This window comes from Amblyomma mixtum, chromosome 3 (assembly GCF_055824585.1).
Source record: "Amblyomma mixtum isolate Tamu chromosome 3, ASM5582458v1, whole genome shotgun sequence".
NCBI classification, from domain to species: domain Eukaryota; kingdom Metazoa; phylum Arthropoda; class Arachnida; order Ixodida; family Ixodidae; genus Amblyomma; species Amblyomma mixtum.
Window position 1 is genome coordinate 141,502,763 of NC_143014.1, and position 23,379 is coordinate 141,526,141.

Sequence of the window (23,379 nt, forward strand, 5' to 3'; positions counted from 1 at the left end):
AAACCCTAGCAAGAATCTTGTGGGATCCCCGACCTTGAGGGTGCAGAAATAAAGTCAATATTGCTGCGACTGAGTCTCGAACCCGCGGAAGCGTGAACAGGTCAGCGAAGCTGACCTCTACACGAGATCGCGATGCTATCGCCGCATTTTCTTTACATCACGGTATGTACTGCACGATGTTACGTAAGTACATGAAGGGCTATTTACAGATTATTTATAAAGAACTCAGTGGCTGCACTGCACTAGCTTGACAGACGACAACACAACTAAAAGGGCGGCAACGGTAGACTCTGCATCAACAAACGCAAACCAGTACGCTAGAAGGTCTCTTTCATCATAAATGTCCCTGAGTTGAGCATCATTCGGCTAAAATGGCTCCTGGGTGAAACAAAAGGTTCAGCGTTGCGGTCTAACATGCGCGTTTTCCGCAGGTTATGAATTCTAATGAGGAAAAACATGTCATATGGTTCGTAATCAGGTTGAGTAGCTACAAAGCAACGTGCACTGTAGGAACTTCGAAGTTTTTTTGTTTTTTTTAGCGTCCTCTGCAACACATCCCAAAACGAAATCACGTACTTGCAGTCAATCAAACAGTGTTCAATGCTTTCAGGTACACTGCACAGAGGGCAATTAACAGAAGGCACAAAAATGCTTCTCCTATAGCCACATGTTATACAGGTAGAGCTTTGCTGTGTAATTTATACAAAAACGTTTTGGTGTAAGGAGATATCGGCACCTTGCACACTTGCGTTAACACATCATGAGCCTTGAGGCCAGAGTACGCACAACGGTACAATGGCGGCAGAAATGCATCGTTACCAAATCTCTGTATATTTGGTTTACCGTCTATGCGTGTTTAACGTCCCAAAGGGACTCAGGCTGCGAGGGACGCCGTAGTGAAGGGCTCCGGAAAATTCGACCTCGTGGGGTTCTTTAACGTGTACCGACATCGCAAATATCTGTACATTCTATTACGTAAAACAGGATATAAGTATTCGTTAGAAAATCGAACTGTCAAAAACCCTAAAGGTGCACAAACTTACTGCATAAAGCATAGTAAAGAGGAGCTCTCAGTAAAATTTTAAGAAACCACTAAGTTTAGAAACAGGGTCATGAAATAAAACTGCAAGAATGCTCTAATAATCGGATGGGAGCAATCAAGAAAAAAAAATTAGCTGGGGTTCAACCTGGCTGAACCTATTAAGACTAGCAAAAGCTCTGTTAAGCATGGTTTTCCAGTCTGACGTCTTTCCATATCGTAAAGATCATCAGATTCCACTTGACGGCGCCGAGAGATCGTCGAAGCACGAGTTCCAGCACGTTACTCATCCATGGCTTTGTGTGTAGGTAGGCACACGCCACACGCACTTACGTAGCAAACGGTGCCTCATGCGATTTCCGGCAGCTACGATAGTGCCGTTGGCTCCGCATACGCAGCTGTGGCGAGGCGCAGCGAGTGACGTGATTCGACAGTTGAGAGGAGAGCGAGTGCCGTCGGCTCAGCGCGCGCAGCTGTGGCGAGCCCTGGCGAGTCACGTGACCTGACGTCAGAGCGAAGCCTCCGCTCCTCCTGGTTTGAAGGTCAGATTTCATAGCCACATGACCTTCAGCTTTGTGCGGGAGGAGTAGAGCTTTCGCTCTAAAAGAAAAAACGGGCAAGTAACTGTTTCACATACAGGTGAACTAAGCCCAATCCTCCTGCCAAATAGGACTGAAAAGATTATCACGTTCAATATTCAACATTCGATGAAAACGCTGGATGTAATGTCTAGCGCAGCACCAGACCTGGAGTACACAATAAATTTTTGCTTCCAGAAAGCTGTTGCAGGCCTGAGCACGATCAAAAATTGAAAGCAGATGAGGGACAAAGCTCTGAGCATAACGCTCAAAGGCCCAAACCCTCTCCTTCCAGTAATGTGCACTTGACTTAAATGCATGAAGTGGAACGCCAAGGTATTTAGGGGCACACACGACCATTCTATTTCGGCATAACGGAGCAGCGCTGAGTCCCATTAACCAAACCACAGGCCCCAACTTTGAAGCGATTCGTGCGAGCGCCAAAAACGATGCAAAACTGATTTACTGTGGACACAGTTTTGTCAAGGCTGGGCTGCTTGTCAATGGAGAAAAAAAAGCAAGATCGTCAGCATGTACAAGCACTTTGATTTCATTACCCTTAAGGAAGCCCTCCAGTCACTGGCGAAAACCGAATTTCGAAAATTAAATCGGCATACTTCTATCGTTCTTTTTAATCTTTTTTTTCAGTTAAAACCAAAGAGTCCAACAGCAACTTATATCGTACACCTATGCCCCTGCACGCTTCTCCCGCAATAAAAAACTTCGATTTCTTGCCTAAAGAGCGGCCCTTTCTGCTTCTTGACCGCTACCACTGAAGGGAGAAAAGGCCTACCGCAAGACCGCTTGCCGTATACTCGCGCGCGTGAGCACTGTTTTGGGGGAAATAAAATGGGCCATCTGGGCTCATTTACTTTTTGTAGCGTGGTTAGCCTTATACTTTAGCGTTTCCCGAGCGAACGCTGCAGCGTTTGGCGTCTTTAGTTTAGTCGACCCATAGGCTGTAGCTGGTGGTTAAAAGAAAGGAAGGAAAAGCTGCAGACAATTAAGGCGAGATTTATGTGGAAAGTCGAAGCCCCGCGAGTGAAATGAAACAGGAACGGTGGGGGGAGGGGGGTGAGGTGCAAGACGAATGTCCCACCTGTCTTTCCGGTACCGCGAGGCACGGGGCTCCCCTCGTTGTGCTGCCCGCGGGCACGACACACGCGCGGAGCATGCGAGAGACTTGCTTTTTGACTGACCGTGCGCCGTGGCTGCCTTCGTTTCATTTTCTGACTTTGCTTCGCGCGTTTGCTTCGTTTTATTTATCTTCTTTCTGCGTCTTCTCTTTCCTGTGTCTTGAAATAAAAACCTGGCCGCGTACGTACATATACCTTCGGCTGGCGTAGCGCGTGCACGCGGCGACAGTGCGCGCAGCCTGGGAGCGAGGCAGCGGCGACGAAGCTACTGCGGTCCCCCCCTCTGCCGCAGATGGGCGGCTCGCTTTTCGGGCGGAACCAAGCTTCGCTGGTGATGACTAGTCTTTTCAACTCGCCACGGACAACACGTAGAGAGCCCGTACCAGTTTGCTCCTCTCCTTTTTTCCTTTAAACTTCTCTCTTTCTCTCTCTCTCGCCCTTTTATGGCAGTTTTAATATAACTTTGCTGTTGGCGTTGTCAACAAACACGGCCCAATAGGCCACTGTAACCGCGGCTGCCGTCGTGGGCGCGTTCGCTTTTGTCAGTGTGGAAGCCAGCCAAATTTCTCCCCCCCTTCACTTAAAATTATTCTTTCACCCTTTCTGTTCTCGGTCATAGCTGGAACGATGCCTGCTTATCGGCCGTGAGCTTGCTATATTGTATTACTGTATTTCTCTCGTCCCCCCCCCCCCCCCCCCGACCCCCTTTTTTATTACTTTTATTGCTTAGCACGATGGTCCAATTTCTGAAGAAGTGTGAGTGGAATTACAGCGTAATATCATTTTTTCTTCGTCAACGGTCGACTTGAGCAGCCGATGCAACCTGTGTGGAATGACACTCCTGACTGTGTGCTATTTACACCCCTCGCCAATGACGTTACACATTTCTAGTAAAATATCCGTCGTGTTAACGCGTTTCATAACACGCGCAGTGTACACGCATTACTTTATTTATTCTCTCAACTACGTCATCAGCGTTATGCGACCGATTGTTGGAAATGGGCCAAGGCTATTGCAAGAACCCCATTAATGCCCTGGGCCCACCTAATATTGAACGCTATCCAACTGCCCCTTTTTTAATCTCTTCAGGAGACACAGGTAGCTGCTTACATATTAAGGCTGACGTGAGCTTCGCCTTATATCCCAGCCAAAAGCGTCGGCGCGGAACCTGAACCGCACCGAATTCTCCCTCGTTTCGGTTCCGAAATTACCTTGAAATTGGGAGTACCATACACTTGCTCATGTATTAGTTAAACTAAATGCCACGTAACCCACTAACAACCGAGGATAACAAGCCACGTATGGGAAATGCTATAAGCTCAGAAATAGCCTGGTAACATAATGTATATCGCGCTCAGTATAGGACTTGCAACGCGACCGAAGTGAGCCATCTGAGGTCTCCGCTTTATAGGAAATCAAAGCGCCCTCACACAGAGCACCCAGCTTGCACAACCATTCAGCGTAGTTTGTTCTTCGCGTAAACGGCTAAATGCATTAATTTTCAGCACCAAAGGGCTCGCATCCTGTGCTTCCTGAACTCAGCTCCTGCCACACACCCACCGCTAAAACTAAATAAAAGGCGACTTTGTTGAAAAAAAAAAATATTTTTTTTTTGTAATCCAAAGCTTCACGAACAAGATTTATTGGTGCACATTGTAACTGGCGCATTCACAATAAGGCTGCATATGTCTATTCAAGGATACAAGATAGGAGGGCGATGAAGTTAATTTCTACCGCTTTCTATCGACAACGGGATTTGTCTTCGCCCAGAAAAAGACAAGAGCCCCTGTCGAAACATTGGCAACCATCCGGAGGCTTTCCCCTCCCTTGTAAGAAATCATGTGCCTGCCTTCTCTCCACCATGGACACCTACTGATTATCTTGCAGCCGCCGCGATGGCTGAGTGGTTATGGTGCCCGGCTGCTGACCCGAAATACGGTGGTTCGATCCCGGTCGCGGCGGTCGCATTCGATGGAGTTGAAATGATTGAGGCTCGTGTGCTGTGCGATGTCAGCGCACGTTAAAGAACCACAGTTGGTTGAAATTTCCGGAGCCCTCCACTACAGCGTCCCCCATAGACTGATGCGGTTCGAGACGTTAAACCCCATAAAACCATACAACTAGACTGATTAGCATACAGTGGAAAGGAAACGCAGACACCAGCTAGTGCACCTTTACTCGTCAAGAAGCAACGCGACCTGTGAGTTGCGTGGTCGCCTCTCCGTCTGCAGGTCCTTCACTATCGGTAGTCATTATCGTATATGGTCTACTGCTGACATCATGTGAGACCATAGTGACGTCACTGGGGTGTAGTCGGACCACCGCTGCTGGTCAACGCCGCTGGGTTTCGTTGCTGATCAGCCATATAATGCTTTCGCATTAATAAATTAATTCTTGAAGACAGGAAAGGCACAGCAGTTGTCTCACTCTCGGTCACGCCTCAACCCTGTCTTGAAGGCCACGCGCACGTGCCTCGCGCTACCTTAGTGGCCTTCGGGTGGGGCGCACGCTCACCCGCGATCACGTGACCCCGCGTGCTAGCCCTCCATGCCTCGCGCCTAGTGCAACCTGAGTCGTCAGCGGGTGGGACACTCGGTCGTACCGCATGCACGACCGTACTGGAGGCGTATTATAAGACGCCCCCAAAAGCTTTGGAACGCCTATCTGACGCTGCATACAGGCGGGAGGCGAGCGCCCGCAAACGCGCTGCCCGACAACATCCGGTTCTGCGTAGCTGTTTAAGTAGTCATAAAGTAAGTAAAGGCGCGGTAGTAGTCTTGCAGTGGATGAACGCCTCGATCCTGCCGTGAAGGAAGGGGTTAAGGAAGGAAATTAGTACAAATTGTGCAGTTTGAAACACTGAAGCTACATATGGGCTATGAGGGACACCGTAGTGAAGGGCTCAGGATAGATTTAGACCACCTGCGGTTTTTGAACGTGAGCTGACATCACACTCCACACGGGTGTTTTTGTATTTCGCCTCCATCTAAATACTTCCTCCGCGGCCGGGATCGAACCCGTGACCTTGTGACCACACATCAGCCGAAGCCAAAGACATCGAGCCACCGCGGCGGGTCTTGTTAAGAAGGGTGAATTCGTCGGATATTAAAGAACAGCTTAAACGTTTACGCTAGCTACCGCTGAATCTCACAAGTTACATAAAAAGCGTAATCTTTATAAATTTTTCACTCAGTAACCGATTCAAGAAGCCCGGCATGAGGTTGGGTACGGTGTTGACTGCCGAACAGCTGAAATACTGATATTGTTATTAACAACCTCTGTTATGGCAGTCTTGATGCTATACGGAGCATTAGAGGGTAATCGAATTGCTGCCTCCCTCACTGCTCGATCACATTCTGCGTGGACGTTCTTCCGTCCGCCTTACAGGACGTTATTGTTCTACGGACGAGGGTGGCGCTGGTGAACACCCTGAAGGATAGCGGGCATGCATGCAATATAAATAACCCATAAAGTAGAAGACTGGACAGCCACAGTAGTAGCGGCTGAGAAGATTCATGGGTTCGGATCCCACCGGCGGTATGTTGTTTTTTTCTACTTTCTAATTAATAGTGTTTCGTGTAAAGAAATGGTTACACTACGAATTTCGCACAAACTGAAAAAAAAAAAAATAGGACCGTTGGTTTTTTTCATACGTCTGCCATTAATGCTTGCTGCTCAAGGAACGATTCGCTTGCTTATACAACAGATGTACACATAATTATTTCTTGGTTTGTTTTTTAAGCGACCCTGTAAATTTTAAGAAGACGAAAATTTCGATGAAAGATACAACTCAAAATGCAGTTAAGCATCAAGTATTCGCGCAGGAGTGCGAGTGGCAGCTGAAACTATCTGAAGTTGAACTTGAAGAATAAACTTGTGGTCACACGAGAAGGTGTCATAGCTATGCTTTTAAAAATCGATGCGAAAAAAACCTTCTGGTCCTGACGGTATACCTAATTCTTTTTTGCGCCGGTACGCGGAACAACTATCTCCGTTTTTGACAGATACCTTCAACTTATCACTAGCCTCAGGTGAAATACCACATGACTGGCGGAAATCACGTGTGGTTCCCGTTCACAAAAACGGTGATCGTTATCTCTCCCAAATTACCGCCCCATCTACATCACTAGTACATGCTGTAAGCTTTTAGAACATTTTATTGCTGTCTGCATCCGAGAATTCTTAGACAGTTTGCAGCCTGTTATCACAGTATCAGCATGGTTTAAGGAAACACATATCAAGTGTTGCCCAACTTGCTTGTACTGTTCATGAATTCGCCCGAGTTCTCGTTATGAACGGCCAGCTAGATGTTCTGTTTTTAGACTTCTTGAAAGTCTTCGATAAAGTGCCACATGGAAAGTATCGGTCTTCCCTCCTGTATCTTGCAGTAGATTAGTGACTACCTGTGAAATAGGCAACAATTTATTGACACTCTGAACTGCTCCTAAAAAATGCTTTCCGTGACTTCTGGTGTGCCCCAAGGCAGCGTGTTGGGGCCGCCATTGTTTTTAGTGTATATCAATGACTTGGCTGATATTATTCACGGTGACGTTTCTATCCCATTGTTTGCGGATGACTGTGTGGTTTTTAACAAAATTACATCCCCCAGTGATCATACAGTATTACAAGCAAACCTGCCGGCTATTCATGAGTGGTGTATGCGTTGGGGAATGCAACTTAATACGGCAAAAACTGTTCTGTTGCGAGTTACAAGGGATAAAATAACAATCAATACCTATTCTTATTTACTTAACAACAATATTATAACAGAAGTAGACGAGTGCAAATACCTTGGCGACACGCTTACTAATAAGCTGACCTGGTCTCCTCACATGTCTGCTATTTGCTGTTCAGCTCTTAGAAAGCTATGGTCCTTGAAGAGGAAACTTAACGGTGCACCTGTACAAGCTTAACTTTTAGCCTATAATGCCTGCGTCAGAGCCAAACTGGAATATGCCTCCATCGTATGGGATCCGCATAGTAAGAAAGATATATTGCAGCTGGAGCGAGTTCAGAGGAAAGCTGTGCGCTAGATCTTCAGTAAATATAAATGAAATTATTCTCCTTCCTTAGTGATGCAGCAACATAAAATAGACTCTCTCGAGTCTCGTCAAAAATTCAGTCGGCTCCCATTTTTGCGCAGCTGCCTGTCCGGTAATTTGAAATGAAACTTGCTGGATGGCGTAAAGCCACATTGTACCAGAAAGACTAGGCACACACATCCTTTCTCTCTAGCTCCAATTTTCGCAAGAACAATCACCTTTAAACTCAGAAACAATAAATGATGGAATTCCTTGCCTTCGCATACTTTTGCAGCAAGCGACATTTTTAAGAAATTAGAGCGTCAATTCCTGTGTTGCTATTTGTAATTCGCTCGATCGTTATTAATATTTTTGCCTCTGTTTTCTGCATGTCATATGCTTGTTATGCGTGAGCTTCCATTTTGTCAGAGATGCCCCTCCTGCCTGGACCATGCATATGTATCGCCTGCAGTATCTGCAAATAAATAAATAAATAAACAAACAAGCAAATAAATAAATAAATTACATTCCAGACATGGGCTGTAGCTTCGGAAAAGTTCAGAATTCGATCACTGAAAGCGAAACTATTTGTGAACTATCCATCATCCACATCGAAGGGTTGCTGAAGTCCTTTGCCCACCGGAAATACGTTCACAGCTTCCGTGTGTTTGCTCCTTTCACTTCGTTCTCAAAATGCGCCTCACTCGGCGAATGTACGCTCACGGATTCCCCCTTCGAAACAAAATAAATAACGACACTGTGAGGAAAAAATAAAATAAAATGTAGAGGTAAAGATGGGGAGCAAGAGAGGTGGGCGAGAGTTCCGAACTCCGACACACCCTGCGCCTCCGTGTAACGCACTTCGGGGCATTTCCGCCGTGCCGAGCCGATCTGTATTAAAGACGGGGCCGCTCTCGCGGTCGCCTTCACGCGAGGGGTCGCATGAACCGCGCACGTAAATACATTCATCACACAGGACGCGGCGGCGACGACGCTGCACGTACGCAGCAGCGCGCAGTCACGACCACCGCGCGAAAACCGCCGGCGACGCAGCAGCTTCACGTCAGGCGGCGGGGTATGTATGTTCGATATGCGCCGCGACGACCATGCTCCGGATGGCGACGGCGACGACTGTGTGACGAGGCAGCGAGAGCCAATTCGCAAGCGGCCTCTTCTTTCTCTCTCTCTTTCTGCCCGGTGGCGATGTAGTCTATGCGCGTGCACAGACGGGAGCCGGCGTTGTATATACTATACATCAGCCGTCGAAGACGCCGATGCGCTAGTAAGACCGGCGCCCGCATGGCAGTAGTAATGAACGGTTCGGCAACCAGTCGTTTCGTCAGAACGACCCAGTGCCGCGGTTGGGTCCAAGAAAAATAAAAAAAATAACTAAAAAAAAACCACAAGCAAGGAGTGAGACCAGAAAAGCAAAAACTCATGCGCCGCGTTTGCAGGAAGTCTTGGTTGCCGTGAGGTGTTATTACAAATATGCACTTTACGTACATGAGTGCGATGCAGCCGCCTCCCCCCCCCCCCACACACACACACGCACACAGAAACAGACACAAGCGCGCGTTGACGCATCCACTCTCTTTCTCTACTGCCTCTTTTTTTTTTCCCCTCATATTTCTGTCTTTCTCACTACTCTCCTTCATGCTGTGTACAAATGTCTCTACAGCACCGCATTTGTGTATGCGTTCTAACTGTGCGGCAGTGCGGGGCGCATGGGAAAGCGGTCGCAAAGAACCACTGCATGAGACGCAGTCCCGCGGGGAAGTCTAACTAGCCGTCCGCCACTGTTGTGCACGAGTTCCTTTCGGATGTCTTGCGCAGCCCTCGCCGCGCCGCCCTTCCGCGTTTCGCTGCTCTATGCGCGCCCGGCCGGAAATCAACGAACGCGTCTCGTTTCGAGTCGCAGCCTGGCGGCCTTCGCCAGTGAGCGACGCGGGAGCGCCCCAGAACGCATGTACATAGAATTGCGGATCAGAAATCGGAATCGGTAGCACGTCCCTCACCCCCCCAACTCTCTTCTCGGCCTTTTTGCGTCACTCCCTTTTTTCGCATTGCAGGGGCAGGCGAGAATGAAGTTCGAAACTTAGCCTGCCAGACGCGTCACGATCATCGGAGAGAAAATGGGGCGTATATGTTATACCTACGAACTCTGGACAACGGACGTTGCCGCGGTGGCTCAGTGATTATGGCGCTCGGCTGCTGACCCTAAAGACGCGGTTCCGGTCACGGCGCCCGAATTTCGATGGAGGAGAAATTCTGGAGGACCGTGTACAGTGCGATGTCAGTGCACGTTAAAGAACTACAAGTGGTCGAAATTTCACTACGGCGTCCCTCATAGCCTGAGTCGCTTTGGGACGTTAAACTCCATAAGCCATAAACCAACCACTGCCCATTTCTGGCGATTCTATTCCAGAGATCACTCGACCTGGGCTCCATACCCGAGGACTGGGAAACCGCAAATGTGGTCCCGGTTGACGAAAGTGGTGACAAAACGAACACCATCAACTACACACCAATATCCCTCACCAGTGTTTCATGCTAAGCAATAAAGCACATTTTGCACTCCAATTTGATGGCACACCTCCAAGAAAACAATTTTTCTCTGCCCAACACAGCATGGTTTTCGAAGAGTACTTTCCTGCGATACCCAATTAGTTGAGCATTTCCATGACATAGCTGCGTCAATTAATAATGGTAAAGCAGTTGATTGTATGCTTTTACATTTCCAAAAGGCGTTTGTTTGACTCTGTAGCATATAGTTTGTTACTGGTAAAGTTGTCTGTACTTAATATTCCTGTTGTTCTTTTGCTATGGATTGAGGCTTATCTTGCCGACCGAAAAGATTCCGTAGTGCTTAGCGGAGTGAGCTCACGGCATAAAAATGTGTTGTCAGGTGTCCCTCTGGGATCTGTCCTGGGTCCTCCTTTTTTATATTTGTTAATAATATATATACGACCAGGTATCAAGTCGTCTCAGTTTGTATACTGAGAGAGAGAGAGAGAGACTCTTTAATGAAATTTTAATGAAATGCAGAGAATTTAGCCGGCGTTTCAATATCGCTGGCATGCTACTCTGTATACCGACGATTCTTGTCTCTACCGTAATATCAAGCGCTTAAACGATGGCGTTCAATTACAAAGTGACGACGCTATATTATTCTACACACTACATACTCTCTTATGCATAGCGGAAATCTGTCCGTAGTTTCAAATTACAAACACCTAGGTGTTGTGTACAAACATGACCTTTCGTGGAATGACCATATTGACTTCATAGCAGCTAAGGCTGGCCGTTCTTAACTTCCTAAAACGGAATTTTAGGCAAACTCCTGCTGAATTACAAAAAAATCAACTTTTTTTTGTAATATTAGTGCGCACTGCCTTAGAAAACGAATGCTCCGCTTAGGACCCTGGAATCAAATTATTTATTGAAGAATTAGAGCGTGTCCACAATGAGCAGCGCCGCAGAGCCCGTGCGAAGGCACTCCATCGAGCGTACGGCCCCCAGCCGGACGCCGTGTGGGTGGACGCTGCCTGCACGGGTGATGAAGCGACAGCAGCTGTGGTGGACTCCTCTTTATCCACCCTCCTCACACTACCTCTCCCTCCAGACACGTCCCCAGAGGCTGCAGAGGAAGCCGCCATTGCCCTTGCTATAACCCGCACGGAAGCCCGGTACATTTTATCCGATTCTAAAACTGCGATTCTAAATTTTGCTCGAGGCCGAGTCCATGTCCCTGCTTTTCGCATACTGGACTCGCCCGATGCCCCCCCGCCCCGCCAAGTGGAGCTGATATGGGTGCCCGCGCACTCCGGGAATCCCGGAAACGAGGCCGCCAACCTTTTAGCCCGAGGTTCTTTAAACCGGGCTCAGGTGGCCTCGGATCGGGGATTCACGAAGGATCGCATGCACTCATTCAGTGAGCTGACCCAGGCATACAGAGCCTCTCGCTAGCTCTACCCCCCGCCCCACCCCTCCCTAGATAACAGACACGCAACACTCTGGCGCAGATTACAAACACATACTCTCCCCTCGCCCCTTACCCTAACCCACTATCATCCCTCCTTCCCCACTCCTGCTTGCGCCCTATGCCCAGAACCCTTCGCTTCTTCCCTCCACATCCTTTCCCTCTGCCCGGCGGACCCTCCCCCGCGGGACCTAGAGAACCTCAAGACCTGGGAGGACTGGGAGACCCTGCTGCGCTCGGAGGACCCGGCCGTGCAGTCCATCGCCACCGGCCGTGCTGCCAGTGTTATGGACCTTCGGAACATAAACACTTGAGTGCAGTGGGGTCGTGCGGGGACCCTGGGGCGTGCCCCGAATTCCTCTGTAAATAAAGTTTTCTCTCTCTCTCTCTGTCCAAAAGCGTGCAGCATGATTTGTCTCCTCAAACTACAACTTCAGCCAGAGCTCCTCTACCATAAGAAAAAAAGACAGAAATTGTTGACAGGTGGCGCCATGGCCGCTGGAAGAATGCAGACATATTAAAGTCTTTCAGGTACGTTTAACCGACTTAATTTCTGTTTGAGACTCCGCAAGCAGCGCACTAATTAAGGCTCCAACGTTAAATGACTTTTAATAGCTAGAGAGCCTAAAATTGGTGCTTAAACTTGTATTTATCGGGTTTAATATTTATCTATAATACAGAACTCCCTGGCAACGATATGGTGGTCGCAGTCAATGGGCTTGCCGGGCATTGCAGCTCGGCGGCATACTTACCTGGTGCTGAGGCATCCTCGGTCATGACGGAGGAGCCTCCAGGAAGAGGCGTGGGCATTGCACTGGGCCCACGCTGACGCCTGCCACTGCTTCAGTCGAGGCAGATGGGGCATGTAATTTTTGGTAGTGGGGGCTGCGTACGCGCGGCCCCCTTACCTTACTGAAATGCAAAAATCAGAATTGAATAAGCTTTTACAGCGCAGCTGCTCGTTCCTGCGTTTCGCACCATTTAAGCTGCGAAAACACTGGAGCGGGAGCTTGGAAAGGAGGAAGTAAAATCTATATTGATAATCATGGCGTTGTCGGCAGGGGCGAGCAGTCTTCTGCTGTGGCGTATCACTCGCAAAGCGATCGCTTTCCGCAAGAAGCGTACGCGGACACGATGAGACGCAGGCCTGACATGAATGTAGATGCAGCGCGTTCGAAACTGTCTTACGTGCGCAGGCCTGACAAGAATGTATATGCAGCGCGTTCTAAACTGTCGAAAGTGCGTAGAGGCGAAAGCGTTTTCCGCACCACTTTGCGTATGTGACACTGGTGACGTCACCACTGGATTACGTCACAAATAACTGATGACGAAGTAATGACAAATTACTAATTAGTGACTAGTTACTGATTAATGGCTAAATACTAATTAACTATTAGTTAATGACTCTTAAGCTTCGCTTTTAGGAGTGGAACGCGATAGCGTGTTGTAAGGCTGCCAGGCAGTCCACGGAACGCCATCACCCGTTCGGCGCGCTGCCTTGCCCTTTGAACGCGGCGCTTTTTGAGGAAAGGAAATTAGGCAGTAATTCTCTGTCATCTCGGTGGACACCCGAACCGCACCGTACAGGAAGGGAGGAACACCACCACCCGTTCGGCGCGAAGCTACCGGCGCTTGTATGCCGGTCCTGTAGGAGGGCTTAGAGAGTCTCCTTAAATCTCGTACGGTGCCTGGATGCTCTCGTTTCAGCTCCCGGATGTGTGGAATTCAGTGCCCAGATGAGTGGAATTCAGTGCCCGGATGTTGGCTCTCGGTCTCGGCGTGACGTCACCACACTGCGACAACGGGAGCTAAAAGCATTTCACCCTTAAAACCTGGTATGACCCCTTCTACAAGAGAGACGGAAATACATCCGGTTAAAAATTTTCCACAATATCTTTACAGGAGCAACGGGTTTCAGGAAAGAAACATATACCGGGTGTTTCAGCGCACACTTTCAGAAATTTCCAGAAATAGAATTTTTGGGGTAAAAATATGTCTTTTGCGGCATCGTATTACCAGTGTTGGCGGACACCAGAAAACCGGTGAATTGTCTTAGGTAGTAAGCTGGTTAACTAATTTTTATTAATTACTTTCTAACTATTAGAGAGCACCTAAGCCGGTCGTTAGTAATAGCCATAGCAGGTTCTAGAATTTCGAAAACGCAATTACCCTCGCCTCTGTGGTTCGACAAAGTCTGGCTGCACTGTGCGAAAATACATGCGCTTTTGAAAGCATGCAGAAAAAGCAACCCCTCCAGTGAACGTATCTAGTAGAAAAAGCCAAATTTTATCGAGCCGCAGCGCCAAGGGTAATCGAGTTTTTTAAATTAAGAAAACAGATATGGCTACTACTAACGACCGGCTACAGATCTCTAATTGCCACTAGGTGCATGACTGTAATAGTTAAAAAGTTAATTATTAGAACTTAGTTAACCAGCTTACTAGTTAAGATGATTCACCTGTTTTCTGGTGTCCGCCAGGTCTGGCAATATCATGCCCCAAAAGCCATAATTTTACCCTAAAAAGCCTATTTTTGAAACTTTTTGGAAGTGTTCGCTGAAACAACCAGTATATACTTCATCCCGCCTACAGGTCCACCCGCGAGAATACAAGTGTGGAACAAATATATTTAAGCACTCTTTCTTTCCTAAAACCGTCCATGACTGGAGTAATATTACCGGAAGAGATTGCCTGCGCACGGCCATTCTGTTTTGAGAATCCTTTAGCGAAGTTTTTATTTAACTAAGCGTAATGTAACCATTTTTTTTCCTGTGCTTCATCTACATGCTGAGATGTCTGCAATATTAATATCCTCATTTTCGTAAATACGTCGTATCTTTTTTATTTATCCCTTTTGTCACGTTTATGTCATTCATATCCACTTATTTCTGAATACGTTGTTGAATGCCTTTACGTTTCTACTCATAACATAGCGTTTTCATGCTGCGCTGTTCTCTCTGTTATGTTATTTCTATGTTTTCCCCGCTACAATAATGCCCATTCGGGCGCTGTAGGTATTTGAATAAATAAATAAATAAATAAATAAATAAATAAATAAATAAATAAATAAATAAATAAATAAATAAATAAATAAATAAAAACTGGCTGGCAGTTACAAACGCTCGTTCGAGCGCTGATCATTTACTCGAGAAACCGCTTATAGAGACGGCAGAAAGCAGCATTGGAGTCACAAGTTCATTGCAAGATATGATGGAACAAATCCGAATGTTAATCCCGGTTAAAGAAGCGTGTCAAAGGACCTTGACGTCATAGCTAGCCCTGTGCATTGGCACTTGCGAAATGAGTGTATACTGTACATATTGATTCATTCAGTCCTCTTCCAGTCCTTCGCACCACGTGGAGCTGTGGTCTAAATACACAAGTTACGTCGTTATCATCATCTGCGGTCATGGCACCACTGACGTCGGCCACGTAAGTAATGCAGCCATGATCCCTACTTTAAAAAAAAATACATTTTCAGCCTCCAGGTGACGAAAATAGCCCCTCGTCGCAGTGCGAAAGCCCTTTACCGACCAAGTGAGTGTGCGCCACCTCAAGCCCGATCTTCAGAGTTAACTACTCTGGCTCTCGGGCAGAGAGAGAGAGAGAAAACTTTATTTACAAAGGAATTCGGGGCACGCCCCAGGGTCCCCGCACGACCCCACTGCACTCAAGTGTTTATGTTCCTGAGGTCCATAACACTGGCAGCATGGCCGGTGGCGATGGTCTGCACGGCCGGGTCCTCCGAGTGCAGCAGGGTCTCCCAGTCCTCCCAGGTCTTGAGGTTCTCTAGGTCCCGCGGGGGAGGGTCCGCCGGGCAGAGGGAAAGGATGTGGAGGGAAGAAGCGAAGGGTTCTGGGCATAGGGCGCAAGCAGGAGTGGGGAAGGAGGGATGCCATTTCGCAGTCGAAGAAAAAGGTGCCCGAGAGATGATTACCCACTATCATCTCTCGGGCACCTTTTTCTTCGACTGCGAAATGGCCGGTGTGTGCGTGTGTGAAAACACGGATTCAGATATACTGGGATTAATTCAAGAACTGAACCAAGCACTTTCACTACTAGAGCAACAATTATATGTAGTGAATGGATCGAATATATTATTTTCATATATGTGCACATGTATGTACATACCTTACCATGGCATTTTACCGCTAGAAGATAAAGTTAACGCTCCCAAAATCGCCGTCTACATGGAGTTCCATGCCATGCCTATAGCTATGATGAGCGCAAGGTAGTACAACGACCGTCAAGGGTGCATGGCATGCAGCAGTGCCATGGTTGAAGGAGTGACTGCTATATACTGCGCCTGATCACCAAGCCTAGTAAGTCACTCACCGCACTGCAAAGTGTGTTCGGGGCGTGTGTCTGGACGTGATGTGAAATCCACTTGTTCAGGCGGGCACTTGGTCAGGCGAGCTTATGCAGGCTGTCATTTCGTCGCCCTTCATCTCTTGAAAGCAGCCGTAAACTTGCAAGACAAGAGAATTAAGGTTGGGGTTATAAAAAAACGATCTGCTTACGGCGACTGTCATCAGCCCCTACCTTCCGATGGCCGCTGTAAGGCTGACCGAAACGCTACACAGGAGCGCGGTGCTAAAGCGTAGGAGAACCACAGGTAAGTCATATTTTCAAATCCACCGATGCGTGCACTATTACTAAACGTCCGAGGCCACGCATTTACAAAATACGGCAGCTCAGTCATCGGCTGCAAGTGGCGTCGGAAAGGCCCGAAGGCACGTCGCTTCCCAGCTGAGTTGTTTCGCGACTCCACCTTACCGCGTTCTAGTGGCGCAAATGTTTATTTTTCTGACGCTGCCTTTTCAATAACTCCCGTTTCTTCGAGTCAGTTACGAATGCAGGCATCAAACACAGGCACGAAATGGTCAGTGGACACATTAACCCCTACACCTTCACATAGCATTTACTCGGTTTAGCGCTACCTATAGAACATTTCAAGTTTGCAGTGGAGTACAAAGAAAAGATCAAGTACTGAGCAAAACCAGAAAAGCGATGCTTCTCAATGACAATGTTGCAGCGCCGAGGCTCTCCGAGGTTCGCCCATAATACACGTAAAAGAGCACTCGAAAGAGACGGCATGAGCGTTTGATTTCACTAAGCACCTTAATTGCAAAACGGCACGTTTCCCGCTCCCCCCCCCCCCCCCCCCCCCCCCCCAAGCGCATGCACAAACGCACACACGTGCGTACAGAAAAAACTTCGCCATTGAACAAGTGTCAGATAAACTATAATTTATCATCGCAGTGCATTGGCCTCAAAGAAAGCAGCTCAAGTAAAAAAAAAAAAAAAGAAAAGTAAGCGCCCATGATTATTGCCCCTCACTTCCTCGCTCTCTCAGTGTCACCACACTGCAGCATAATACCGCCCTCCTCGTTCTCAGGGCTCGAAATACAGCTACGGCAGTTTTGCGTAGCTGTTTGTTGGCGTCAAACACCGATCGCAAACACTGCCGACGTAATCATTGCGAGACGATCCCGCCTTCATCGCCGCCACCCACAACAGGAGCGCAGATGGATCGAGCACGTAGCCCACGTTGGCCCCTCTTCGGAGGTCCATTGAGAAAAGTTCTCCGACCATCAGTGCGAGCCCGTGCATTCAGTCAGCCCTCAGGAAGAAGTCTGTCTACGCAGCCGTGACGACGGTGCAGCTCTCGAGGTGATGTGTGTGTGGGGGTATGCCTGTGAGCGCGTTACTACACACTCGTGCACGTTCATCCGAAGAAAGCGGGGGCAGAGGGCACGACGCGCGGCGCGTTTGCGTACATCGGTAGCTTCGATTGACGGCGGCGCAGAGCGGCCATCAGGCGTCCCGTGAACCTTGACTCGAAGGCCAAGTACGGAATGCGCTACGCTTTCATTGACGGCCGGCGAGGAGCTACCCGGTGCGCGCCCTCGACGGAATGCGCCCGTTCACAGCTGTCGGGAAAACGCTGACCGGCGATGGAGCGGCCGATAGGGGGCGTCTCATTACAGCAGCGTCGAGAAGCGCTGGGAAGACGGTCACTGCGTGTGACTGCAAGCTACAATGTACACTTGCGACAGGCTAGATGTATATAGTCCTGTCGGTAGCCACTTCGAGCGAACGTGACAGCTCCGATGCACGGCGACTGCGCGAGTGCGCTCTCTGGCGCCTGCCATGCTAAGCAATTCTTCACCTGCGCATTCATTAAAGCACGACTGTCAGCAGCAAACTGTCAAATAAGTAAGACGCGAAACCTCCCGCGTTCTTTTGAGCGCTTGCGTATTAAAATTCAGTGCCCAGGTCTGCATGTATGCCCCTCTATTTTCACCCTAGTCTCGTTTTATTGCGCGAGTCTTAATGAAATATAACCGTCACGGGTGCGCGAGCTCCCACCGAGCCCGCGGCAATTGACGCGCGTCCTCGCGCCGAGAGCAGGCACACTTCTCGGTCCATCGAACGCGCCCGAGTCAGCCCCTCACTCCGTGCACTTTTATTGCGGGTCAACAAAAGACGAACGGGTGATGCAAGAATTACGCGCGCGAAGACTGAGCAAACGCCGAGCGGAAAAGAAGCGCTGCCGCATTAATAGCGAGTCTGTATCATTTATACGGCAACACCGGTTTGCTGCCCGTTCGCCATTTTCCCTTGCGACTGCCGCCTGTACAGATTTCACCTGCGTTTCAACACGGCTTTGACACTGGCTGCCCTTTGCCTTGGGGAACGAAGGAGGCGCAGACGCATTTGTCCTGGGCAAACACGGAAGAACCAATAGGCCCAGCGTTGCCGAAGTTTGGGCATGCCCTCGAACCGGCAACGTCGCCTTGGCTTGTGTCGGGTGCCGTTTAGCGAAGCATCGCTGCGTCTTTTGTTTCATTCCTTTTTTCTTTTCTTTTTTTTGCACTGAAAAAAAAACCATAAAACTGCACGGTTTGTAGCTAGTATATTATGTTTTCATCATAAGTGCGCTCAAAAGTACACAAAGCAATCATCAATTATACATCGGGCAGTCTAACATTCCAAGGTTGGTTGGTTTATGGGGTTTAACGTCCCAAAGCGACTAAGGCTATGAGAGACACCGTAGTGGAGGGCTCCGGAAATTTCGACCAGGTCTGGAGGTCGGTATCGGTGACTTATTTGGTAAGCTCTGTGAACAGGCGTTACCATAAAAAAAAAGAAGTTAAATACATTTAGAATGAACCACAAAGCGACGCTGCGAAGTCCGTCTGCACACTGTTCAAAGTCTAAATGCTGAGTCACGAGAAGTTTATGAGATTCCTTAAGGTACGCGTCGGAGGTCATTGGAGCTGTCGCTGACGGCAGCCTTTCAGGTTCGAAGCGAGCCACAGCAACGGGAGGAAGCCAGCTGGTTGCTGCATGCTGTTCTCCACTGGCATTATACTGCCCATCGCACGCATCCTAGAAAGCTTGCTAGGTCCACCATGCGTCACTGATGCAAGTCAGATTCAAAAGCAAACAAATGAAACGCGTGTACGCTGCTCGCGTCGAGCGCGGAGAATTACCTCAATCTGTGCACATTCGCTGACACGGCTGCACTAGCTGTCGGCTGCAGGCGAGCAAAGCCCACTTCGGGCTCTCCGCATCAGACTATAGAAGCACTGTACAGTACATATATAGAGTGCCGCTATGGCCTCGGGTGTGTCTAATTTTTCGCAGTCGCGGCACTAAAGTGCCGCGACTCGAAAAGTCAGACACACCCGAGAATTAGATGCACTTCATTCCGCACATATGCACTGCACATATGCACTGCACAGATGCACTGCACAGATGCACTGCACAGATGCACTGCACAGATGCACTGCACAGATGCACTGCACAGATGCACGGCATAGGTTCACTCTGCTGCAGAGATGCATAGATGCACCGCGTGTCCAACTTTCTGCGTACAGCGTTAAGACTGTGCTGTGGCAACGTGGATCCGCCTGAAAGCGGATAAAACGCGCTGCATCCTGACCTACTTCTTTGCCGAGTTGGTATTGTCAGTTTTCACAACCATGAGGGGGCGCTTCAGTTCATCCTATATGGCGGCCTCACGGAGGAAGACTGACTGGGGTGAGCGGTCAGCCTAGGTATATAATCTCGCTTGTTTTAAAATTACACAACAAACTCACGTTTGTTTGTCGATGATGCAATATCGTGTGAGCCAAACAGGCTCTCTTCTCGAAGGAGTAAAGGAATAAACGAGAGAAAAGGAAAAAATCTCTGTTTGGCGCTTGAAAGCGGTCAGCTTGAAAGTGCATGGAACGGCAGGCGGCCCACGAGCGCTTTGGACAGAATTTAAAGTTAAAATCTCCAGTCCATGACACACAGCTGCTCCTCTCTAAGTACGCTTAGAGAGGCTGGCTGCCACATTTATGGTCGGCTTCCTTACATTCCGACCATCTGAGCGCTGGAGCATTTACAGCACCCGCAGATGCCATCTTAATTTGCTGTCGATCCCCCCCTGATTTTTTATTGTTGATCGTTTTTACCGAACGTCGCTGTTTCCCAAGAGGAGGGAGCATCTAAATGGTGCTCCCGTTGCATCCAACAAAGAGGTCGTTGGTGCAATGCGCCGTTGGTGTCATCGACGACGGCCCTATTTCTTCTACTACGGATATGCGTAGATGTGTGCGCCTGTAACCATTACGAGTGAAGACAATGTAAAAAAGCGATATGCCTTAGACAGTATGTTGCAGACTTTCAATTCAACATCACGCGTTTCCATCTTGATAAAGCTAACATTTCTAACTTGATCACAAAGTTACATCCCAGGATGCAAAACTCATTCCGCACCCCTTGTGTTTGCAACACGCCTGCTTCTCAGCACAGTCGAGCAGTCACGAGTACGAGCTGGTGACCTCTGTGCCGCTGAAGTGATCCTGCTGCGAGTGGAATGCTGTACATGCATTCCTCGTGTTTACCCCTTATGTCCACCTAATTTTCTAGCAATGAACACTGTGGGGACAAACATCCTGCAAACTTACAAGGTGCATCTGATAATCACGGGCCGACGGGGCTTGGCCCTCTAAAGAACTGATTGGGACGACTCGGCCTCATCCGAACCCCTCTCCCTCTCTTTCTGACATTAAGCCTTACTTTATAAGCATGTTGGATCATCATTTCTGCTTAAGTAAGCCGGTCCATATTTGTATACAATGAAACTCCAGAGCCCTTGCCCCATATCTGCGCGCTTATACCTTGCCGCTAAGGTCCCTCGCGATTCCAGCCCTGGAAGCCGAGCTCACGCGCGAGTCCGTAGCCCTTGGAGAGTGGGATTGGAGGGGGGGGGGGGGGGGTCGAAGAGAAACGTGCCGTGGCCAGCGGGGTGCTTGCCCAAGCGTCCGTGACAAATCCGTGGTCGCGAGCTGCGCGCACCGGATCGATGGGTGCGCACTGCGTGGCACTGGGGCCCACGCCATTGAGGCCTCGATCACGCGCGCCCGGTTACGCTAGGCCGCCCCCGTGGGACTCGTCTCCGGGGCGCGCGATAAGAGGCGCTGTGTATACACACCGGGCCCGGTACACACGGGACTCGCGGACGCGGCGCACGCTTCCACATGCATCGGCGGCCAGTTGTATGCGTTGGCTTGGTGACCTCGAGGTTGTGCGTTCGAAGCCTCTCAGAGGCCGAGCGTGCTTCAAGGCCGCTTGTTATCATGTTTTCGGCGTTTCTTGTAGCCCCACCCACATGTTTTTAGGGCATAATAAGTACGTATATAGAGGAGAAAAGTGCCAAGCAGCCATCGTATACGAGATATCGGGAGAAGCCCAACCCGCAGCATTAAAGGGAAACTGCATAGGTTTTGGAAATCAACGAGCTTAAGAGGGTCGAATGTGTGAAACTTGCAGGTAAAACATGCGAAGTCTTTTTGGGCTAGCACTTGAAATAGTGAAGTAATCGCCGATTAAAATACGGATGCCCTTCAAGCTTCTCCGCAGCGCACAACGCCAAGTGGGGGGCGCATGGTGACGTCATCGAAGGTATATGTACATTTCCAACGCGCAAACGCCTGCTTTGAAGGAAAAAAAACCAACGCCACTGAAGGCAAACCCTGCCCAGAGTTGTTTGGCAGCGTCTAACGAGTCAGGGCAGGGTGTGGCTGACGACAGCAATAGTTTGAAATCATACCTTCCGTGACGTCACGCTGAATTTCCCTGCACTTCTCCGATGCGTTGAGGAGAAGCGCAAAATTCAATAATCGATTACGTCACTATTTTAAATGTTAGTGCAAAAACACTTGGCATGCTTTACCTACAGCCTATATAGATTTGAATCCTTGAATATCGCAAAATTCTGAAAAAAGTGCTGCAGTTGCCCTTTAAAGAGCCCAACTTCCTCCATCACGAAGCCTCTTGCAAACACGCATTTCTTCATCGCTATCTCCTTATACCGCAGTCACTGCAGGATGCAACACGGCAGACAGTTCCTGTGCATGGATATAACGGTGTGTATTGAGGCAGCATGAACACGCCTTCGTGTTTGCACGCAAACAATAGTCACTGTTATGTGGCACGTGCCCAGAGCGGCTGAACGCAATGCGCACATTGCATGATACTTATTCGCTACATACGCTGCTTCGCAATTCCCTGGCGTTGAAGTGGAAGATACAGATTGGAGCTTGGAAATTAGTGGTCGAACGCTCAGAGCATCTCGCACACCAATAGTATGCGACGAGTCTCTGGATAACGCCTACTTCGGCCATTTGGGCAGTCCGGCATACGATAGCCTAAGTGCCGGCCAATCACGGGATAATCATGTGCGAATAGCTTTTAAGAACTGAGCTCTTGATTTCCTGATGCCTGCTGTAGCTTCCACTTCAAAAGAGTCGGCTGGCGTGTACGGGAATCGGTTCCGTCGCTAAATAGCGATAAATAGCGGACGTTTGTCTGTCTCGGTGTCTGCGCGCCGCTTTTCTGTTTAGTCGGGTTTTCGGCGAAGTATAGCATATATCCTCGCGTTTCGCTCAAGTCGTGTTCAGCCGACGCAAGCTAAGCTGAAAGGGGTTCCGCAGCTTCGTATTTTCGTCAACGGCGCACGTACGAACGCCTTCAACTTGAGATAAGGGCTGTATAAGTTTATGAGTTATAAGCGTAATAGCTCTAGAAGAACAAGTATACTTTAGACATACATAACGTAGAACAGCTGTATTTACGCTGGTTGCGAAACAATCACGATCTACTTCAAGAATTAAGGACAGGAGTGCAGTATGTTTTACTTAGCATTTCTGAGAGCGAATTGTCATAATTCGCGTTAGGTTGCTTTTGAGGGAGCTACGAAGTTCTACGTTGCTGCTGTGTACCAGGCCTGCATTTGGGATTTTTACCATCCCGCACAGTCTCTGAAAGTGAACCCCAATAGCCTCGCTGCATATAGGTGCGCAAACTCCGTACTGTATTGCCGGCACTGGGGAGCTTCGAATTCACAACTTCAAGCTCCTCAACCCATCGCAACTGAATGCCGCCATTCCTCTCAACGGTTAAAGGCGCAAAAGGTTAAAAATTAAAGCAAAAACTAGGCCCGTCCTACATAAAACAAATATAGCCCCCCCCCCCTCCCCCCCCTTCCTTCTCCATGTGAATGCCAAGAGGAGACATCCAAATCCAGGCGCGATCAGAGGAACCGAGTGCGGTGGTGCTTTCGTGATAAT

The 23,379-nt window shown here is 48.8% G+C and overlaps 1 non-coding gene across 1 annotated transcript; it reads left to right on the top strand.

The window, feature by feature from the left end:
• The first annotated feature begins 12,497 nt into the window (after positions 1-12,497).
• On the top strand, positions 12,498-12,658 carry LOC149352182 (U1 spliceosomal RNA). The gene has a single exon (XR_016291961.1). It is a non-coding gene; the product is annotated as a U1 spliceosomal RNA (small nuclear RNA).
• The last annotated feature ends 10,721 nt before the right edge of the window (positions 12,659-23,379 follow it).